Source organism: Copidosoma floridanum, unplaced genomic scaffold (assembly GCF_036245765.1).
Source record: "Copidosoma floridanum isolate Cflo_tuat_1 unplaced genomic scaffold, Cflo_Japanese_pri ptg000027l, whole genome shotgun sequence".
NCBI lineage: Eukaryota > Metazoa > Arthropoda > Insecta > Hymenoptera > Encyrtidae > Copidosoma > Copidosoma floridanum.
In genome coordinates this window covers 10,807,529-10,830,410 of record NW_028321904.1, presented here as the reverse complement: position 1 = coordinate 10,830,410, position 22,882 = coordinate 10,807,529, and the positions used below count along the sequence as shown (strand labels likewise).

General features: G+C 37.7%; 1 protein-coding gene and 1 non-coding gene across 2 annotated transcripts in view; both read left to right on the top strand.

Moving 5' to 3' along the window:
- The window catches only part of Pburs (bursicon subunit partner of burs), a 318,093-nt gene that overhangs the window by 192,957 nt on the left and 102,254 nt on the right, over window positions 1-22,882 (top strand). The window lies entirely within an intron of this gene.
- On the top strand, window positions 17,602-17,674 carry TRNAT-AGU (transfer RNA threonine (anticodon AGU)). The gene has a single exon. It is a non-coding gene; the product is annotated as a tRNA-Thr (tRNA).

Genomic DNA, 22,882 nt, shown 5'->3' with positions numbered 1-22,882 from the left:
GTAATGTGTATTGCGCTAGAGACTTCGCTTGCACTCTCTGCAATGCTAACATCTTCAGTCTACAAACCTCTTACGAACATTATAGTATACGGTATACGTTAGATGCTTATTGAAGCCAATACCTTATTTTAGCGACAATCTCAGAAAAAGCTTTGGTTGTGATTGAATAAACTAGCAGATATTTTGTTTCTGTGTAAGGATTCATTAACGGTGAGAATTTATCTACTTAGATAATATTTCTCGTTTTCTTAGGTGTATTTTCTCTGTGCGTATAGCAGGCTGAGTTAGACGTAGCACCAATATTTTTTTAAATGTGTTACAAATACACGAAAAAATGTGTGTACATGCACTACTGCATCGTTTTCAGTGCATGCATACACCAAAAGTCCTAAAGTTTTAAAACAAAAAGTCAGTGGTTGGTTGGGTACGTCATAACTTTTCTGCTTAGGTGCACTTAACCTGAAACATCGATTGCGGTACGTGATCCAGAGTTTGGAGGAACTCAAGATCTATATCAGTACCTACTTTGTCAGCAGCCACATTATTTTTATGTATAAATTCTTTCCACGCATGTCTTTAATTCATTGCTCTTTCATGTATTTATTTAGTACGCAAATAAATACGTGCACTATCAGTGGCCACTTGCAATATATTTACATTAACTTCGTATTTTAAAAAATTCCAACAGATTTCTATTTGCGTAAGATATGTTGAAAAAGATTTAAGTGGTAAGAGCAATTTATGAATTTTTATGAAACAAAAAAAAAACAAAAGCTAAGACTTTATTTAAGCTTGAAATAAGTTTTTTACCTGAGCACAATTTGCATATAAGAAATTGAAGAGGGCAATACTACGAGGTACTCGTAGTGTGAGTGGGAGAGATACAGGCCTTCAAACTCATGTGCGTAAAGTAAAACCAAGAGAATTATGCACACTCATTGCTTAAGACTATGCATTCAAGATGCTCTGGAAGGTTTAGTTCCTGTAAAAAAAATACAATTAGCATAGCACAAGATCTTATAATTTTGTTGGAGATTCACCTAGAAGGTTAAGTGAGTTTACAGATATGAAAGACGATGATACCCCTCTTTGGTCATTTTTTGCTCCACAAGGTATATTTGAGAAGTAATTGTCTATTGATAATTGGTTTCTATTTTTTACAAAGATTTGTATAATTAAAGATGTACATCTATTACTTATTTATACTTGACTTGTAAAAAAATCGACTAACTTTTATTAAAATGCTATTATGTTCAGGTCTAATCTTCATTTCGTTACAGAAATAAGCAACAAGTTTGTATTTTACGTGGACAGTCCGTGTGAAATTGCTAAAATCACTATCTAAAAATTATATTACTACGAAAGATTATTTTAAAAATAAGGTAATAGATCAAAAAATAGATTCTTTAATATCTGCAAATGCTCAAGGTTTTTCTGAAAGCTTAGCTTTGTCATTTGTAATGCACGAGAGAGAAAAAAAAAATTTAATATCATTCAAAATGAAATATATAAAAGTGTTTGAAAAAACGGTGTGAAAGAGCCTGTTTTAAAATGATCGCGAAACGTACCAAAGCGTAAAGATTATAAGTCAACTAGTCAAAGCTTTGTGTTTTCAGATTCAAAAGTTACATATACAGAAATGTATTTAAAAGTGATCGATGAAACTAAATGTTCTTTAGACAGAAGATTTGATAGCGACACTATAAATTTGTTGGTTTTTTCCGAGAATTTTTTGTTATGCATAGTTGATTATATAGAAAAAATTATTCACTCTTAAAATGCCGATGATAATATTAAGCTTGACAGATATAAATTAAAAAAGAGAGGAGCTTAATCATTAATGTAATTACACTAGAAGCTCGTAGCATATTTGCTAAATGTAAAACCTATTAGTTCTAGAGTAAGACTAATAAAAGAGGTGTGAAAATGTTTCAAGGTTAGAAAACACAAGAAAAATAAAGTTTTTGAACTTTTTATTGAAAGTTGAAATATACAACCGAATAAATAAATAAGCAAGTGACTTAGTGTATTTTCCAATATGTGTCTTTTTATTACAATTATTGTAATGTTACTCAATATTTTTGAGTTCATACCTGCAGACAAAACCTCAAAAAATAGTGACTATCAAACAAAAGCCGCCGTATCTAATTGTATAAACTGATAAAAAATCTTACAGAAACAACAGTAACGAAGAATCAACACTAATGAGCCAACATAACTTTAAAAAATATCAAAGTACTTAATTTTTTTGGTTTCTCTTAAAAACCATGTGGCTTCATAAATGAAACTTTTGACAGGAAAATGGTATCGCGATTATTTTTTTGAAACCACAGGATGTCTTTTGTCAATTAAAAAAAAATAAATCATTGACGCAACAAACGGAATAGTGAAAGTCGTGGTATTTTTTCAATACTTGTCGCTTGATTACTATAATTTTTTTATCACTAGATATTTTTGTAGCTATAATTGCAGACATAACATACAAAAAGAGCACTTTATGTTGATTTGGTCGTATTAATCTCGTAACAGATTAAAATAACGACTAAGTTTTTCACGTTTAAACTGATCACTTTTTTTTCTTAATAACCTGTATGTATCGCAAAGTCATCGCAAAAATTGTAATAGATTTATAGGACATTCATTAAAGTGTACATAACCTATTGCTAATTATGAATCCATACTTAGTTGTAATCGAGCACATCACTGATCCTTTCTCACCGAAAAATAATCAAAGTCTTAGGTAATGCTTGATTGTTTTAAACGTCGAAAAATTATTAAAAATTATCATTACGTGTACTTTCAATACTTGTTACGTATATTGTAGATTAATCTCACCGTATATATAAGTATATCTATGAGAGATGTACTAAGGGCACTATCTTTGGCAAATTACAATTGTATGATATATGCGGATGATTGGCGACCAAACGCGGGTACAACAGAGATCTTTCTGTCTGTCAAAGCATGCGGTTGTGTGCATGTAAGAGTGGCTGGCTTGGGACTCCTTGTGTAAGTTTTTTTCCTGTAACTAAATACATATTTCCTATTAATAAATGTGTGCTCATTTTCCGATCAACGGAATAAATTCCTCAATGTTTTATGGATTTGTGAAAAATGTTCTTTTCTTTCAACACGCTGATCACTGATGTTTCCTGCCCTCGAGAGACTTCTAAGTAAGTTAACTATTCTTGATTTTGGATTTTGTTTTGCACGCAGGACAAATCGCGAAGTACTTTATTTTTATCACTGAATTATAACACATATGTATTCCTTATAAGTAATATTGCTGTTTGTCACTAACCTTCAAACACTTTTGAATAAAGAAATTTGACTTGGGCTCAAAACATTTTTAACCGTTCTATCATCCGTAAGCTAATCCGTAATCCTATCCTGTATGGCTAAGTGTTTTAAAACTTTTCATTGAATTAACTTAAAATATAAGGTGTAACTTACTGTTTATTTTTTTTTAGAAACATTACCAAAAGCGTTTAAGAGTTATTAACGTTTTCTTTTTTAAGTTTCACTCTGAACTAGACGTTTAATTCCCTACCTCACCTGTGTTTAAAATTCAACACCAAAACTGTAATATCTCTAAAACTGTTATGCTAGGTCTCTTTAAATTTTTGCTCATGATAAATAATATTTATCTGTAGTTGTGCTAAAAATTAAAAAAAATCTAAGAAAAGTCTTTTTGTCTTAAAATTTCTTTAACAAGATTCTACCAGCGCATTCTCAGTTGAAGTATGTGGTTGCTTGTAAAAAAAGTTTTGTCTATTTATTTGTGATACGCACATCATTACGGCCGTATAATTTGTTTTGTCATTAATATTTTTATCATGGTAGATCAGGGCACACAAATATGCACAATAAAGAAAGTCGTAAGAAAAGGCTGTTTTCTTGCAATTACCTTAATTAGATTCTAGTAGCGTGGCGTTATGTCAGTTAAAGTATATGGTTGTTAGTAAAAGAAATTTTTCCTCTATTCAATTATTTTGTGCGGGAAATAAGTTTTGTTAATTTTTCTATATTAATTTTTTCATGAATGTAGATCAAGGCATACAATTATGCATAAATACACTCTACAAAGAAACAGTTTTTCTCACTGTCGAACATACACTGAATTGACACCACAATATCAATTTTTTGTTTTTTAAATGAACTTGTATTAGTACATTAGAGTTTTCTTTAAATATTATAGATAATAAAGTAGTCGAAAAGGTTTTGAAGCTGAGTAAAATTTTTTTAATGTAAGAGTGATTGAAGATTAACGATAAACAGCAATATTGATAAATGTTAATACGTTAACTTTTTGGTAAGACAATATAATTATATAATTTTAGTATTAGATGCCTACACTTATGGGAGTATTCCCTTTATGTATAATAACGTCAAGATTTCTATGATATTTGAAATGTAGGTAAATAATGGCAAGACCAAGCTCCAGTTAAAATTTAAATACTCTTTATAGCTTTGAAAGCAAGTTATAAATTGAAGTCAATAGTTCCATTTAACATGGTGTCTAATGGATCTACGCATTTTCTGCCTTTTCATCTGTTAATGTCTCAATAAATACCGTCAGGATTAAGGTCAATGTGTTTTCTGAAAAAAAATATACATAAGGATCACATTAATTCTCTTTAAATAACCATTCAGTGAATGTAAAGTTACAAATATATAAAAAAAACCAAGAAAAAAACTAGATTAAAAATCATATATACATGTATACAACACATTCAAAACTATGATGCTATTATAGTTTTTTTTAAAGAGAATATTCTCTTTTTCCACACATGGTAAGAAAAATCACTTTTCGTTTCTTGGGCAAGGTGCTTTGAACCCTTTAATTACTTTGCGCCCCATAGTAATGAAAATACGATTACTTGACTGAATAATACTTCGATGGCTCTGTCTTTTTTAGTAGTAGTTAATGGTATTTTATTGATAACCGAATATAAAACAGTTAAAATAACTTTTTCTTTAAATGATTAATTTGCTTAGAACTTCTTAAGTCTAGCATTAATAACGTACTTATTTATGTATTTTAAGAAAATTTAAAATTTTTAAAAACTTTATCTGGACTTTTGTTACATCCCAAATTAACACAAACGGCTCATATAAGTAAAAACGCAATTCATACGTGAAATTCATGCAAGACATATTGCGTTAATACAGTGAGCTCATATGACGAGTAAAGCTCATACGTCACTTATATTTGTGTGTGTGTTATAGCTTTAAGATGAATGTTTCATTATGTGCTGACATATAATACGGCCAGCCTCGTTCTAAGAATGCATGTATGTATTTAACATGTGAGTAGCATGTTTAAATGCATTAATCATATTGTATGTATCAACAAATAGTTTACTTGCACATTGATTATCCATTTCTAGTAATGTATACCAATTAAAAAATTGTAATCAACACATTATTTTATTATACTTAAGACTGATGGTAGAATTTGAAAAAGATTGACTGCCAAATTTGCAACTTACTGTCTCACATTAACTTGTATTTAGGCTTCTTTTAGTGCTGATGAGAGCTTTTATCATCGCTGATCTGAAAAACTCAATCACACTTCTCAAAAAAATGCGATTGGTACTGTTGTATTGTTACTTTTTAATATAAGAATCCATAACATGTAACATCATTGTGCAAGTCTACTCTTTTGCTGTCCACGCAGTCTGCAAGAACATCGCTCATTGGGTGATCTTATTCAACCAAAGGCCTTTTTTACTCGCTCTGATGCTATGAAAACTTACCACCAAGAGAAAAAATCGCTCTTTTTACGTCTGTCACCAGTCCTCTAAAGTTTTAGTCTACTCTTGACTGTAGTGACTCGCGAGTACTTTATACATGTAAGGCATAACGTATTGGCTGAGGCAACTCAGGCACATTTCGAGAACATCAATAGTATAGGACTACGTTGAGGAGTGAGGTACAACGAAGGAGGCCCGCCAAAAGTGGTTCCAGCAATAGCAGAAAAAGCAGAAACCGCAACATCTTACCAGCCACGAACACATTCGTGTAGATTAGGAAACCACTGAAAATTACTGGATGAATCATTATGGAACTCTGAATCAGCGGTAACAACAATTGTTGAGTTGAACTCGTGATCTTTGTTTTTCAGCGCTTTTGACTTTCTTCTCAGAATAAATTAAATACCCCATTTATCTAGCAGACGTCAGGCACTCTTTGTCAATTACTTTTTACGTTGTTTCCTCGTTGTTTCTATTCGTAATTCTAATTAAATTTTAATATCGCGTAGTATGGATAAAATACTTAAAAGTCAACTCAGAGTGCATAAAAATCTAACTACCATTTTGAAGAATTTTACGATAAAAGTAGGTAGTTTAAGACAAACGCTAGAACACTTTGAGACGCGTTTAGAATTATGAAAAAAATACTGGGACACATTTGTTAAACACTCCGGCACTTCAATAATACTGAGAAATTGATTTAACTTCCAACACTTCGCACTAAAAATGCACAAGATCTTAACGATCTTCTTGAACAGATCAAGGAAACAGTGCGAGCTCTTACCGATTTAGAATATGAGGTTACTCAGGCTGACTCTTTTATTGCACATTGTATAATTCGAAAGTTAGATCCAATTTCTCGGGAAAGCTGGGAGATTTCTCAGAAAAAGAAGCAAGGATCTTTAACCTATAAGGGCTTAACTAAGTTTTTGGAACCTCAGATTTAATCACTTCAACAATCGTGCGTATCAATTAAGAAGCAATCAAGTAATGCTCCTAACAATGCTAAGAAACAAATGGCGGGTCACTTGGCCCCAATCGATCGAATCCGAATCCAATAAGTCAACCCCATTTTGCTTATTACGTAACGGTAATCATTGGCTTTACATGTGCTAGAAATTTGAGAAAATGTTGGTCTAAGAGAGGTTGCAATTTTTTAAAAAAGAGACTCTGTCTTATCTGCTTACAAGAGGCTTACTTTGCTGTTAAGTGTTCTTCTCAGAGGCGGTGTTTCACCCACCAAGGCAAACACCATACTAGATTACACTCTGACAACTTTGACTCTAAGATTCAAAAGACTCGGGAGATCTCAAAATCGGCTCTTGACGCATCGAAAACGTCAGAGCAAGCCGACCCTTTGCAATCAGCTACAACATCGTGTTCTGCCACTATTTCTTCGGTCGTGGCACTCTCAACTTCGACAGAATGCGTAGTGCTGTTAGACACTGCTCAAGTTTTGCTTCTTGACTTGCACGGAAATTTACGTTCTGTTCTCGGGTTAAATGACCCCGGCTCGCAACGGTCTTTCGTTTTCAAACGAGCAGTAGAGCAACTTTCGTCAAATTTCGTTCGGGTCTCAATATCAGTCATAGGACTTAGTGGCGCCAATACTTTCAGGTCACAGGCTGAGGTACAATTATTAGTTAAGTCTAAGTTGAACTCTTTAGACTCACTTGAGCGTTTCAGCCTTGGTTCTAGATGAGTTGACACGACTTTTCCCAGCAAAAAGGGTCTTAGTCCAGGATTGGTCACACATTCGAAGCCTTACACTCGCCGATCCGTAATTTTCGCCACCAGGAAAAATTGACTGCATGCTTGATGCTGATGTTTACGCGTCTAAAAATTAATTTGAATGGTACTGCCGTGGTGCAACATTCAGTTTCCAATTGACTCCTGGTCAGTCAGGTCAGCTCTACCTTTACATACGAGACTAACGGCTTAGTAATAGTTTTCCATACTTTCATACAGCCTTTTATTTATCACATTTTCACAAAATTCTGGGAAATAGAGAAAGTTTAACGTGACCTGAAGAAGAATTTCGTAAAAGTCATTTCATTGATTTTCACTACCGTGATGATCAGCGTAGGTTTGTGGTACGACTGACTTTCTCAATTTCTCCCAGTCTTAGTGGATCTCAAGAAATTGCTCAAGCCTGTTTATTGCCTTTGGAAAAACAGTTTTTACGTAACGAGAAGCTTTCTGAAGCTTATAAGATGTTAATGCTTGACTATCTAAAATCTAATAATATGGAGTTAGTGCCTCCTGCACAGCGCTCTCTGGCGGTATTTTTCATGCCACATTATGCTGTTCTCAAGCACGGTAGCCCTTAAAAAATCTGAGTAGTGTTTAATGTGTCTCAAAAGGACTCTACTGGATTATTGTTCAATGATGTTCTCTTGCCCAGCCCAAAACTACAAACCAATGTATCGACTGTGTTAACTCATTGGCGTTCTTTCAGAGTTGGATTTACATCAGAAGTAGTGAAAATGTTCCGTCAGATCAAAGTCCATCTAGATGACACTCACAGGTATCACATTTTGTGGCGAGCAGACCGCTCGCAGCTTATTGAAGAATACAGGACCACTACTGTTACCTATGGGACGGCTTCTGCTCCATTTCTGACCCTGCGAGTAACGCAACAAATCGCAAACGAAGGGGAGCAGTCTTATCCTGAAGCCGCTGCCACGTTAAAACATTAACTCTACGTGGATGACATTTTCTCTGATGCCAACGATATAAAAGGAGCTCAAGAGAACAGGGACCAGCTCGTTTCGTTCCTGGTCTCAACTGGTATGAAGCTCAGCAAATGGGTTGCCAATGAATCATCTGTACTAAAAGGATTAGTATCATCGGAAGCTCCTGACGTTGAGGTCAAATACAACAAGGTAGTATCAACGCTTGGTTTTAAATAGAACTCACAAACTGATTAATTTTCCTTTTGCGTATCTGTCCCAATGTGTTTGGATCCCGTTATCAAACGTACGATTTTATCTGAGGTGGCTAAATTGTTCGATCCCTTAGATTGGTTGGCCCCAGTCTTGGTCGCCGCAAAAATTATGCTGCAAGAACTTTGGCTGAACAAACAAGACTGCGATGAATCACTCCAGGGTCCGCTGTTACAACGATGGTTGAAGTTTCGCAGTGACCTTCCTCACGTCAGTAACGTCTCGATTACTCGTTGGCTTGGCACGGTTACCACGGATGAATGGCATCTTCACGGATTTGCAGACGCATCTAAGCAAGTAAATGCTGCCTGTATCTATGCAGTTTTGGAGTGTAGCAAAGCGATGCTGCTTATGGCCAAGATCAAAGTTGCACCACTTAGGGTGGTTACGCTGCCACACTTAGAATTGTGTAGAATTCTACTTCTTACCTAGCTCACTGCTCTCAACTTTTGGACAGACTTGCAGATAGTTTTGGAATGGCTCAAGAGTCAACCCTCCAGGTGGCCAACGTCCGTCGCAAACAAAACAAGTGAGGTAATATCATCGTTTCCTGAGACAACATGGAGACACGTCAGATCAGCTCATAATCCGGTTGATTGTGTCACTCGAGGGCTCACCCCTGCTTAACTATCAAGCTTCTAGCTGTGGTAAAGTAGACCACCCTGGCTTATAAAACCAGAGTCTGCCTCACCACACGTTCAACAAGAGGATCAGGAAGTGCAGGCTCTGTTGGCTGAAGAAATCAAAGAACAAAAGAAATTAACTGAGCCAATTAAATCAGTCTATTTGCCTACACTCAAGAAAGTGGCCGACTTCTTAAAAATTATTTGAATATTTGCTTACATCAAGCGGTGGCAGATCAATGTCAAATTACCTCGTGGCTACAGAAATTCTGATGCTCTGACTGTGGACGAGATTGATGCGGCCAGAATTGTCCAACTTCACCACTTTGCTAATGATAGGCGCTGCCTTCTGTCCAATAAAGAACTGTCGAAAAAAGTGGCTTAAGATGACTACTGCCATTTGTCTGTAATCAAGGTCTTATAAGTGTTGGAGGTCGACTTGCATATTAAACCTTGTTATACAGAGAAAGGCACCCCATTATTTTGCCTGGAACTTGCCTGGCGACCAAGAGACTCGTCCAGAAAATTCATCGATCGAAATTACATGAAGGCCCTCAGTTGATGCTTACCGTCATCAACACGGCGTTTTAGATTACACGAGGTTCAAGGATAGTCTTCAGTGTTTTTAAACAATGCGTCACCTGTGCACGACACAATGCTAATGGTTTCACTCAACAGATGGGACAACTGCCACGAACCCGCCCATTCTCCATCGCTGTTCTTGACCACGCAGGCCCCTTTCCCATTCTTTTCTCTGAAGGCCGTGGAGCAAAAACTACTAAAGTTTACATCGTGGTTTTCTTATGTATGGTATCTAAAGCGATAATCATACAAGAAGTATCGGATTTAATGATCAATGCTTTTTTAGCCGAATTTTCTCGTTCTTATGCTCGTAGAAGTACTTGCTCTACCTTGATTTCAGATAACGCTAGAACTTTTAAGGAAGCAGCAACAGAACTGACCAGGATGTTCAGCAAAGCGTCAAAATTCATCGAGGGCCTCAGTGGGCAGCTGTTGGTAAGGGAAACGAAATGGTCGTTCATTCCTCCTCTTGCCCCTCGCTTTGACGGTTTGTGGAAATTGGCCGTCAAGTTGTTTAAGTACCATTGTAAGAGACTAATTCGTAATTCAAGATGTACCTTTGAGGAGTTGTCAACACTATATGCTAAGTTAGAGGCGTGTTTAAACTCACGGCTGCTTTGCCCTCTCAGCTACAATGCCACCAGATACATTGCACTCACCCCTGTGCCTTACCACGAAAATTCTACACCATCGAGTCATGTCAGTCGTTGGAGATTACTGACAAACCTACGTGATTCTTTCTGGGCCAAGAAGAGAAAAGAAGTTCTACGTAACATGCAGATCCGTAACAAGTGGCTAAAGATCTAACCCAATCTGCAGCCTGGGGACGTAGTTCTTCTGATTAAGGACGATACACCACCGAAGAATTGGCCCTTGGGTAGAGTGATCTAGACTCACCCTGTGTTGTCACTGTCACTGTCCACATAGCCTCTTCGACTATCAAGCGTGCAGTAGCCAAACTAGTGCAGCTGCCAACGGAATCAAAATTTCAGGGATGTTTCCAAGAAGAGTTAACTCAAGTTACAATTGAATATTATTTTGTGGTTCCTTTCTTAATAAATAAAAAAATTTTCTTCTTTCAATGGGAATTCAAACCCTCCTGAATGTTTTATTGTTGTATTCAGCTTATCGTTACCGTAGACGCTATAATATATCATTGAGATTTTTGTTCAAACGTCTATTCCTTTTTTTTTTTTTTTTTCGACGCACGTCACGTTAAGGCGGGGGTATGTTAAGTTAAACAGTGGCTTCGTTAAGTAAAAGCAGTTCACCATATACACCAATATGTAGGACTGTGGTGGAGGCATCCCTTGTGTGATGTTTTAAAAGTGTAAGTAAAGACCTATGTTGGACTTTGAAATCTCTCGTGGGATAAACTCCTGCCCCCCGCCCCAGTACTACTTGTACGGTCATAGCTTTTACCGCAGTAGTTGCACCACTATCTCGCCTCTTGACCATCGTAGCGTTAACAAGGAGCAGAGCCTTTTGTTTTTCGTCACTCAAGATGACTTGTATTCCATCACGGTCTCTTTTCTTTGCCTTTTGTCTGCAATCTGTGTTCTACGACTTGACTAGCTACGTAAGACTTAGCATACTAAGCGCCTTATTCAGTAATGTTCGTAACTAAAGGGTCATTTGATTTATCGCTAAGACAATGGTATTTGTTAATTTAATTCAATAGACCTTAATGCCGTGCTTTTATTGTCACGAGTTTAGAGTTGCCAAGTATTTGTTATTGCTGAGTGTATAGTATTATTTGACTTATATTTGTTATATTCGAATAAATAGTTGTAAGTAAGTGACTGTTATCTTTTTATAAAAAGCCTTTATTTAGTTTTCTTTATGTCTAATTTAATTTAATATCTACTTACACCCTAACACTTAAGATTTTTATCATGAATTTAGGGTGAGTTAAGTATCGCAGTAAACAACATTCAGTAATAAATGTAAGTTATTTATCAGTAATATAATCAATACCAAAACCTTAGTAACGTTACCCAAGTAAATAGTATTGAAAAGAATAACTATTTCAAATGGTGTAAACGAAAGATTTAAAGACTAAACATAAATGAGAATAATCCATATTATTCAAATAAATATTTTTGCTCAACTAAAGAGAACAAATAAAGGTTACGAGCTGAATCCTAAGAGACCCATGAAAAACACTAAAATAAAACGGTTAAGACCGTACTCGAAACAAGTTTGGTTAGACCAAATTGGCATTCCTTGTGTGTTCTTTAAATCTTACTTTTGTGAAAAAAAAAAAAAAAAAAAAAAAAAAAAAAAAAAAAAACACCATTTAAATAAATCATATATAAATTAATAAGAAAGAAAATGAATTAATAAAAATGCCCCGAAATGGTGGAGAGAACTCGTCAGTGAACGACCTTCTTATTTAACAGTTTTTGAGTGTTTTACAAGGATTAAGTACGACTAATTTATTAATGTGTATGAATTAAGCATCTCAACAAGTACCTTTTTACGATGGATACTCGACTCCCTTAAAAGACTTTTTGCAATACATAGAAAATAGGTGAACTCTAATAACAGCCACTCTGAACCCTATGTATCTTCACACAGTTTTTTCTAGACTTAAAGGCAAAGCTCGAGAGAGTTTAATAGGTTATACTTTTACATCAATTGATTAGTTTAAAAAAACATCTAAAAAAAAAAATTTCACCAATCAACTCGTATTATTACTACGTAGCAGAACTCATAAATACTTTTATAAATACCCACTGACTACTACCGGACTTGATTGCAGTATGGTCCTAACCATTTTATTATAGTGTAATTCGTTGGTCTCTTAGAATTCAGCTCGTGAACTTTATCTGTTTTTTTTTTAATTAAGTAAAAATACTCATTTAAATAATAAGGATGATTTTTGTTAAGTTACAATAATTTATTGAAATAATTATATATTTTATTAAAATAATTTAAAACAGCATTTTTTACGTACAATTTACTCGGATCACCTTAACTAGGTTTAAAAATTAAATATATTACTGGAAAATAACTTACTTCTATCACTGACTGTTGCTACTGCTGCTTCAGAGTTCCCTAATGCTTTGAGCAGTAATTTCCAGCGGTTCCTTAATCTACACAACTGTAATTGTCGCTGGTAAGATGTCACGGTTTCTGCTTTTTCTACTATAGCCAGAACCACTTTTGGCAAACTGCTTCGATTTAACGAAGCCACCGTTCAACTCAACAATTGTTGTTACCACTGATTCAGAGTTCCATAATGATTCATCCAGTAATTTTTAGTGGTTTCCTAATCTACACGAATGTGTTCGTGGCTGGTAAGATGTCGCGGTTTCTGCCTTTTCTACTATCGCCAGAACCACTTTAAGCGGGCCTTCTTCATTGTACCTCGCTCCTTAACGTAGTCTGATACTATTGATGTTCTTAAAATGTGCCTGAGTTGCCTTAGCCAACACGTTGTGCCTTACATGTACAAGGTATTTCAAGGTATTTGCGAGTCACTGCAGTCAAGAATAGACTTAAACTTTAGAGGACAGGTGACAGACGTAAAAAAAGCGATTTTTCCTCTTGGTGGTGAGTTTTTATAGCGTCAGACTGAGTAAAAAAAGCCTTTGGTTAAAGTGGGTGAACCAATGGGCGATGTTCTTGCTGACTGCGTTGACAGCAAACTGCGTTACATATTATGATTTCATATATTAAAAAGTAACAAAACAACAGTACCAATCGCATTTTTCTGACAAGGGCATTTGAGTTTTTTGGATCAGTGATGATAAAAGCTCGTATCAGCAATAAAAAAAAGCCAAATACAAGTTCATGTGTGACAGTAAGTTTAAAAATTTCGCAATTAATTTTTTCGGAGATTTACAATTAGTTTTGATCATAATAAAATAATGTGTTGATTAAAATTTCTAAATTAGTATTCATTAGTAGAAATAAACAATTAATACACAAGTAAATTATTCATTCTGACACACAATGCGAGTTATGCATTTATTCATGTTACGTCCAATTTTATTACATACATGCATTCTTACAACGAGGCTAGCCATATTATACATATGTTGGAATATTGTAAAGTATTCACCTTAAATCTAACACACACACACACACACACACACACACACACACATACACACACACCAATATAAGTGACGTATGAGAAAGCGGCGTTAGCTAAGTGGTAAGCTTGTTTGTTACTGATACAACGCAGTTCTAGGGGTCGTGGGTTCGGTTCCCGATGAATGCAGATTTTTTCAAAAACTGTTTTCATCGGAAAAAGTTCCTATGTATCCCCGGCTGCTTCGGGGCGGATTTTTCCGTGGAATTTTCCTTAAGAGTAATTCCAGGGTTATTTCCTTGCCCCATAAGTTTTCGGGCCTGGGTGAATGCGAAACAGTGTTAGGGCTATAGGTAGGGATTAGCGGACCCAATGCCAGGCGTCGGGCAGGGATCGCTGGCCTTCCCAGCGAGGAGTGGCACCTGAAACAAGGGGCTTCTCCGGGGATGCTAATTAGCCTGGATCCGATGCTTTGGCAGAGAGCGCCAGCTTAACTGGTAAGGAGTGAACGTCCTGGAATAATGAAGTCTTCTCCGGGGAAAGGCTACACAGTGGTGAGTGGACCCGATGCACCATCGGTGATTTAGCGAAACCACTGCGAAGCGTGTTCTACGTTGTAGCTTTGGTAAGTACCTAACCTGATGTTTCCGCGTGACGCTGAATGGTAACGCCGTGACTCCCAATAGTGATGGGACTCGCAATGGCGGTGAAATTAGGATTAGCTTTACCAAGTCAAGATGAAGTTGAAAGAATTGATTGACTAAAGGTAAAGTGAAGTGGTTATTCCTGGACGAGTTGGCTTGGGAACAAGCGTCCTCGCTTCAGAATCTTCAGGGGATGGTCATCAAAAAATGATGGCACGGGTGTGGCAAGCCTGAGTGACTTCGAGCTAGGGGAAATGAGCGCCGTTTTCTCTCAATGACGGTAATCAAATCTCATGCTTCAACGACTTCAGCTAAGGCGTGAGCAGGAGAATGTTGCATGAAAGGAGACCTGGGACTTGACTTAACTGTCTGGTCAAGAGGCGAAGACTCTGTAAACTTCTCAGAAATCTAAGCTGCTCGAATGGTAAGAGATTGAATGGCCCGCTGGGATCCCGGGTCGTCAGTTCGAGAAAATAATTCTCGTAATGGAGTAAGAAAAAAATGAATATGAGCAGAAAAAGAAAAAGAATAGAAAGAGCAATAGAAAGGCGAAATGGAGAGGAAGGAGGAAGAAGAAAGGAGAAGAGAAGAGAAGAGAAAAGAAGGAGAACTGTTAAAAGCCCTGAGCCCCAAGGAAACGCCATTTCTTTCAAGGGGAGCAATGTTGAAAACAAGAAGGAGTTGGTAAACAACCCCTTGACGCCTCGAAGAACTTTCCAAACGACACGCATCACTCGAAGCAGGTCAAGTAAGGAAGAGAGGTGTAACGGACGATTGAAAATTCAAATTTTGAACTAATTGAAAGAACTTTAAATATGCCTGAACAGATGTGACACGACAAATCCGTCAGAAGCACCTGCTTAAAACCTTGAAAGCCTGATGGAACCCTATTGAAAGCGATCGATTGTCGTTCCGGACTATGGACGCGCGCCGGATTACCCGTTCCCAGGAGGTTTAATTTCTACAACTAAATGTTGATAGGTCGAGCAAGGTGACAGGAGAGGTGTATCAGCTGATCTCTGAGAAGAGGTTGGACATATTCTTGCTCCAAGAACCAGCCAAAAGGAGGACGGGAAACTCCTGGGCTTGTACTGGCCTGGGCACAAATACGATCATGGCCACCCACTCCAAGGAGCCTTGGACAGCAATCGTTGTCACCAACCCAAACTTCAGCGCTCTGTTTATTCCGCAGCTAAGTAACCAATAATGCGTGGTTGCGGAGGTAACAGCTCCCGGGCTCTCGTTTTATGTCATCAGTTGCTATTTTAAATACAGTGATAACAGGGAGTCGCACCTCACCCATTTGGACATGGTGCTTCGAAAACTAAAGGGAAAGCGCGTGGTACTGGGTGCTGATACGAATGCTGAATCATCGCTCTGGAGCCCAAGAGGCTCCAACGAGAGCAGTGAAGCCTTTGAAAATCTAATAGCAAGCCATGACCTTGCGACTCAGAACAGGATCATGAACACACCAACATATGAGTCAAGGGGACAAAAATCTTGGATTGATGTCACCTTAGTGAGCTCGTCGGTGAACAACAAGATCTTGAACTGGAGAGTACGGGTACTATGAACAACTGGCGAGCACAAATTAATTTCGTTCAGTTTCAAGGTCCGTTGAGAAGAAGAAGAGAATCCCTCTGCTGGAACAAGGTTTGACTTGAGGAAAGCAGACTGGGAGAAGTTTAAAAGTAAATTAATAAGACTCTCAGAGGAAAGACTTGACGACTTGGAACTGGACAATGAAAATGAAATAGATATATACACCCAAGAAATGGGGAAAACTATAATTAGAATTCAATACGTCCAATAGGTATACAAGCGAACGTCGATAAACTTTCATCATTGCATCAATAGGCGCATATGTATAGATGGCGGTACTCTTTATACAAGCACTCTCTATTACCATCCATACATGCCCTTTCTCAATATATAAGATATAGAAATAACTTGACAATACAAATCCACATAATTTCTTTTTCAAAAAATTTTCCTTTGGAGAAAATAATTCTGAACGAGAAAAAATCCTCCCCGGGTGCGGATCGAACACACAACCTCCTGTTTACTAGACAGTTGCTCTACCACTTAAGCTACCGAGGAGCTGTGCATTCACTCGCACCGTAAGTTTAGATAAGTTCTCGTTTTCAATTCTTAAGCTGTCTTTCACCTAAGCTCGATAATGTAGGCATGTGACTCTAATGCTTGTTGGTAAATTAGAATTCAATACGTCCAATGGGTATACAAGCGAACGTCGATAAACTTTCATCATTGCATCAATAGGCGCATATGTATAGATGGTGGTACTCTTTATACAAGCACTCTCTATTACCATCCATACATGCCCTTTCTCAATATATAAGATATAGAAATAACTTGACAATACAAATCCACATAATTTCTTTTTCAAGAAATTTTTCTTTGGAGAAAATAATTCTGAACGAGAAAAAATCCTCCCCGGGTGCGGATCGAACACACAACCTCCTGTTTACTAGACAGTTGCTCTACCACTTGAGCTACCGAGGAGCTGTGCATTCACTCGCACCGTAAGTTTAGATAAGTTCTCGTTTTCAATTCTTAAGCTGTCTTTCACCTAAGCTCGATAATGTAGGCATGTGACTCTAATGCTTGTTGGTAAATTAGAATTCAATACGTCCAATAGGTATACAAGCGAACGTCGATAAACTTTCATCATTGCATCAATAGGCGCATATGTATAGATGGCGGTACTCTTTATACAAGCACTCTCTATTATATATATTAAGAAAGGGCATGTATGGATGGTAATAGAGAGTGCTTGTATAAAGAGTACCGCCATCTATACATATGCGCCTATTGATGCAATGATGAAAGTTTATCGACGTTCGCTTGTATACCTATTGGACGTATTGAATTCTAATTTACCAACAAGCATTAGAGTCACATGCCTACATTATCGAGCTTAGGTGAAAGACAGCTTAAGAATTGAAAACGAGAACTTATCTAAACTTACGGTGCGAGTGAATGCACAGCTCCTCGGTAGCTCAAGTGGTAGAGCAACTGTCTAGTAAACAGGAGGTTGTGTGTTCGATCCGCACCCGGGGAGGATTTTTTCTCGTTCTGAATTATTTTCTCCAAAGGAAAATTTCTTGAAAAAGAAATTATGTGGATTTGTATTGTCAAGTTATTTCTATATCTTATATATTGAGAAAGGGCATGTATGGATGGTAATAGAGAGTGCTTGTATAAAGAGTACCGCCATCTATACATATGCGCCTATTGATGCAATGATGAAAGTTTATCGACGTTCGCTTGTATACCTATTGGACGTATTGAATTCTAATTTACCAACAAGCATTAGAGTCACATGCCTACATTATCGAGCTTAGGTGAAAGACAGCTTAAGAATTGAAAACGAGAACTTATCTAAACTTACGGTGCGAGTGAATGCACAGCTCCTCGGTAGCTCAAGTGGTAGAGCAACTGTCTAGTAAACAGGAGGTTGTGTGTTCGATCCGCACCTGGGGAGGATTTTTTCTCGTTCTGAATTATTTTCTCCAAAGGAAAATTTCTTGAAAAAGAAATTATGTGGATTTGTATTGTCAAGTTATTTCTATATCTTATATATTGAGAAAGGGCATGTATGGATGGTAATAGAGAGTGCTTGTATAAAGAGTACCGCCATCTATACATATGCGCCTATTGATGCAATGATGAAAGTTTATCGACGTTCGCTTGTATACCTATTGGACGTATTGAATTCTAATTTACCAACAAGCATTAGAGTCACATGCCTACATTATCGAGCTTAGGTGAAAGACAGCTTAAGAATTGAAAACGAGAACTTATCTAAACTTACGGTGCGAGTGAATGCACAGCTCCTCGGTAGCTCAAGTGGTAGAGCAACTGTCTAGTAAACAGGAGGTTGTGTGTTCGATCCGCACCTGGGGAGGATTTTTTCTCGTTCTGAATTATTTTCTCCAAAGGAAAATTTCTTGAAAAAGAAATTATGTGGATTTGTATTGTCAAGTTATTTCTATATCTTATATATTGAGAAAGGGCATGTATGGATGGTAATAGAGAGTGCTTGTATAAAGAGTACCGCCATCTATACATATGCGCCTATTGATGCAATGATGAAAGTTTATCGACGTTCGCTTGTATACCTATTGGACGTATTGAATTCTAATTTACCAACAAGCATTAGAGTCACATGCCTAGAAAACTATAATTGATGCGTGCAAACATGCTATGCCTAGATCAGAGCGCCAGAGGAATCGTAATCCATGGTGGAATGAAGAACTAGCAGAGACAAAAAAAAAATAAATAAAGTACATAAAATGCTCAAACGATATCAAGAAGATGTCTTGGTAAACGAGTACAGAGTACTGCAATGAAATTATAAACAAATGATCTGTGAAGCAAAATCTGAAAGCTGGAGAGACTTTTTTAGCAAAGTAGGAAATGAAGACGTCTTTGGCCGCATCTATAAATATATCGCAAGCAAGAAAATTCCCCGAACTGCCTTTAGTGCTCTTCACACTGAGGAAGAATATACATTGTCGATGAAAGAAATAGCTGAAACCCTGCTAGCTATTTATGTACCAAATGACGACAAATCTGGTGACTCTCCGGAGATCAGTTGCATGAGGGAAGAAGCTGGGACTCTTTCAGAGACGGAAGAGGCACTGGCATTTTCTGCTCAAGAGGTCAGAATTGCCGTGAAAGGATTGAAAGATGGCAAGGCACCAGGGGCCGATCTGTTGGAGGTTCAGATTGTAAAACAAGCAACTAGACTCCTTCCGGATAGGTTCCTGAGGGTAATGAACGCCTGCTTGGAAAAAGGCCATTTTCCCCAGGAGTGGAAAAAGGGACGGCTTACGGTCCTATTGAAAAGTTTTGACAAGGACCTTGCAGACCCAGCCTCATACTGCCTAATTAATCTTCTATCCATGAACGGCAAACTTCTGGAGAAGCTTATAGTCAACAGACTTAGCAGCGAAATACTAAGCTCCAAGGGCATATCAAATAATCAGTACGGCTTCCGGCCCCAAAAGTCAACTGAGGATGCCATAGTGGAACTGAGACAAATAGTAAGTCAATCGACAAGTCGGTACACTTTTGGGATCCTATTTGACATAAAGGGCGCTTTCGATAACGTTCAGCACTCAGTGGTCCTCTCAGCTTTAAAAGAAAGGGGGTGCTATCTTACTAATATATAAAGCCAATTCGCTAAAACCGTTGTTATCGCTAACCGCGAACACTACGGAACCGATTTTGCTGAAATTTTGCACACTGATTCATGACACTTCCTAAATGGTTTTAGTATAATTTTTATCTTCAAAAATTAAATAACAATAGCAATAAATGAGCTTAAAATTTTGCAAAAATACCCCAGCTTTTCACTTTAGTTCAGTAAAAACCACTAGGTGGCGTCAACATAAAATCAAGGCTACCTACAACAGAATAAAATAAGTGTGGTTAAAATAGGCCGGAGCGTCTCGGTAATTGATGCAGTCGTGCTTCGGCAGTTAAACGAGCTGCATAGACAATAGAGATTATAGTCCTGCAGCTAGATATCCCGGTTATGGATGACACTCTTCTTTAAGGGGAAAGGGACCTACGTTTCCATTCACCCTGAATCTCGACGAGTGCGATCAAAAAAAAAGTTATTCCAACCGATGACGTCTCCGGCATAATACATGGAGACATATCTAGCCAGAGCCCAATCTGCACCAACTCTTCAGAGTTGTGTGGCAGTCCCACCATCCCACCTGGTGCCGTTAGAGACATAGAAAACAGCTCTGAGGAGCACGTACAGCCACAACGACTACCTTCTTGGTCGTTGCATCTCCAACGCGCTTACCCACATGTTCCCGTCTAACAATGAGCGGTTGGTTATCCGGGGAACGACCCAAAGACGAGATATCCTTGAACAGCAGCGTACCTCCCTCCATCACAGTCTCTACCTTGCCTACAAATACATTTTTACTATCATTTCCGGAAGCGATTTGTTGACTCAAAGACTATATTAACTAAAGACAGGCACTATTAAACCAAGTCAGCCACTCACTGGCAGACGTCACCTGCGGAGTTGTTCTTCGCAAGGCTGGAAAACCCGGTGACCTAAGACCCTATATTACCCTCTCGACTCTAAGAATTCAACCAGGAATCACTGATCCTCTCCAAGGTTTCCGCTGGGCAAACCTATAATAGCTATGAAGGAAAAAAACTTGAGCCAACGGGAAAGCCTCCACTGGACAAGTATCACTAACCAATCTCCCCATCTAAGATCACTAAAACAACTGAATCTGTAAATAAAAAAGGTGCCTTAGACACCAACGTCTTCGACGTTATACTGAAAGACGTTGGGAAAGAGCACTACACTTAGCTCCAAAGCTTCGGACTTTGTTATTTTTCCCCCGATCAGTCTGGGTCTTCAACAGCAAGCCAGAGAAGATCACCCGGAGGTATCCAGGCAGTCACAATTGCTGTTAACTGCAGTCAAGAAAGAGTTGACTTAAGAAGCTCACTGGTCTTTTTTAGGGCCATCGGACGTTGAACTACCTTGCCAACAAATATATTGGAACTTAACAAAGTTAACAGATAACAGCCTTTAGGGGTCACAAAAATTTTAAGTATTCCAAAAGTCGCAAGAGGGTGGATTGGAAAAAAAACTTCAAATGTATCTTATAAATACAATTTTACTTAGGCGTCAAGAAACTGACGCAGAAAATTTATCGAGATTGAAACAGCAGCGTCAAAATCGACAAATAAAGAATCCATTACGTGAGAGATCAGCTTTTTATTGTACCCTCACAGCAATCTCTGAAATCTTTAAAGATCCTACTTCAGATTTTTAAATAAGTAGAAAATGTATTGGTGTTTTTGTGGCAATCAAAAATGTAGGGTTTAAGGTCCAGGACTTTGTAGCTCTGATAATAAAGTTGTGAGATAAGAGAAAAAAAAATTTTTTTCAATAGAAATTTTTTGGGAGTTAAAAATCTTAACAGTTTTAAAAACTAGCCCTTTTCGTGAATTACACGGGAGAAACTGTAAATCATTGGCTCCTTATGGCCACCGATTATTTTATGGCATAAAGAACTCACGGTACTTTTCAGCATAATTATTTTTTTGAATTTTTACACCTTATTATTTGACCAAATAAACTATATGGATTTCGAAAAAATTAGTTTTTAATAAGAAGATTTTTGTTCTGAGATGTTTCAGGAATATGTGTAAAATTTCTAACTGAAAACATTTTACATTACATGTCAACACACTACGAGTAAGTCTCGGGTGAAGCTGAAACTCTAGTTAGAACATATACCAGCTTATAAGAAGCTTCTTTGAAAACAGGCAAGTCTCCGTCGAGTGGGTGGGCTGGTCAGCCTCTAAAGTCGCACCAAAGGGGTGCCCGCAGGGCTTAGTGCTTGTTCCCAGCTGCTGGAACCTCGCATTTAACTCATTGCTGGTGAGACTGGAGACCAGACCGGACGTTGAGTTCCTGGCATACGCTGATGACCTTATCACAGTTGCGAGGGGTAACTCTCGAAAAGAAATCAAAGCGAAAGGCCAGGAAGTTATCGATGAGGTCATAAAGTGAAGCGAAAGCGCAAAACTTGAAATTTCAGAAAAGAAGACTGAAGGCATATACCTCAAAATCAATGAATTTGATCTTGATGAATGAATAAATGAATGAATCATGATTGAGCAGGGTATGAACTTCGGTAATCACCGAAAATACCTCAGAGACAAAGAACCACCGCTATTCCACAAGCTCAGAAGACTAGCTAACAGCACTTGGGGAACGAAATTCCCTACGTGCATGCGAATACACCAAGCAGTGTTCGCTCCCACGGTCGCTTACGCGGCCGCGGCATGGGCGGACAAGTGCACAGTGCATGACATTCGAATGTTGTCAAGCGCGCAGCACACGACTCTGGTAGCAGCTACTCAAGCGTACAAAACTGTCTCGACAGACGCGCTATGTGTACTTGTGGGCACACTTCCAGTTGATCTTCTTCTTGAAAGCCGAATTGCCCTGTACAACCTACGGAAAGGAAAACTGATTTCCTTTGGAAACCTAAGAGAAGTCAGGGCGGAAGAAGTCAGTGAAAAGCAGATAAAGGAAGAAGCCCTGAATGCATGGCGGAAAAGATGGGACAGCTCGAAGAATGGACGAATAACATATTCGTTCATCAAAAACGTTAAAGACCGACTGGACACGAAGTGTATGGAGTTGAATGACGAAAAAGTTCAGGTGCTCACTGGCCATAGAAACTTCAAAGCAAACCTATACCGGTTCAGCTTA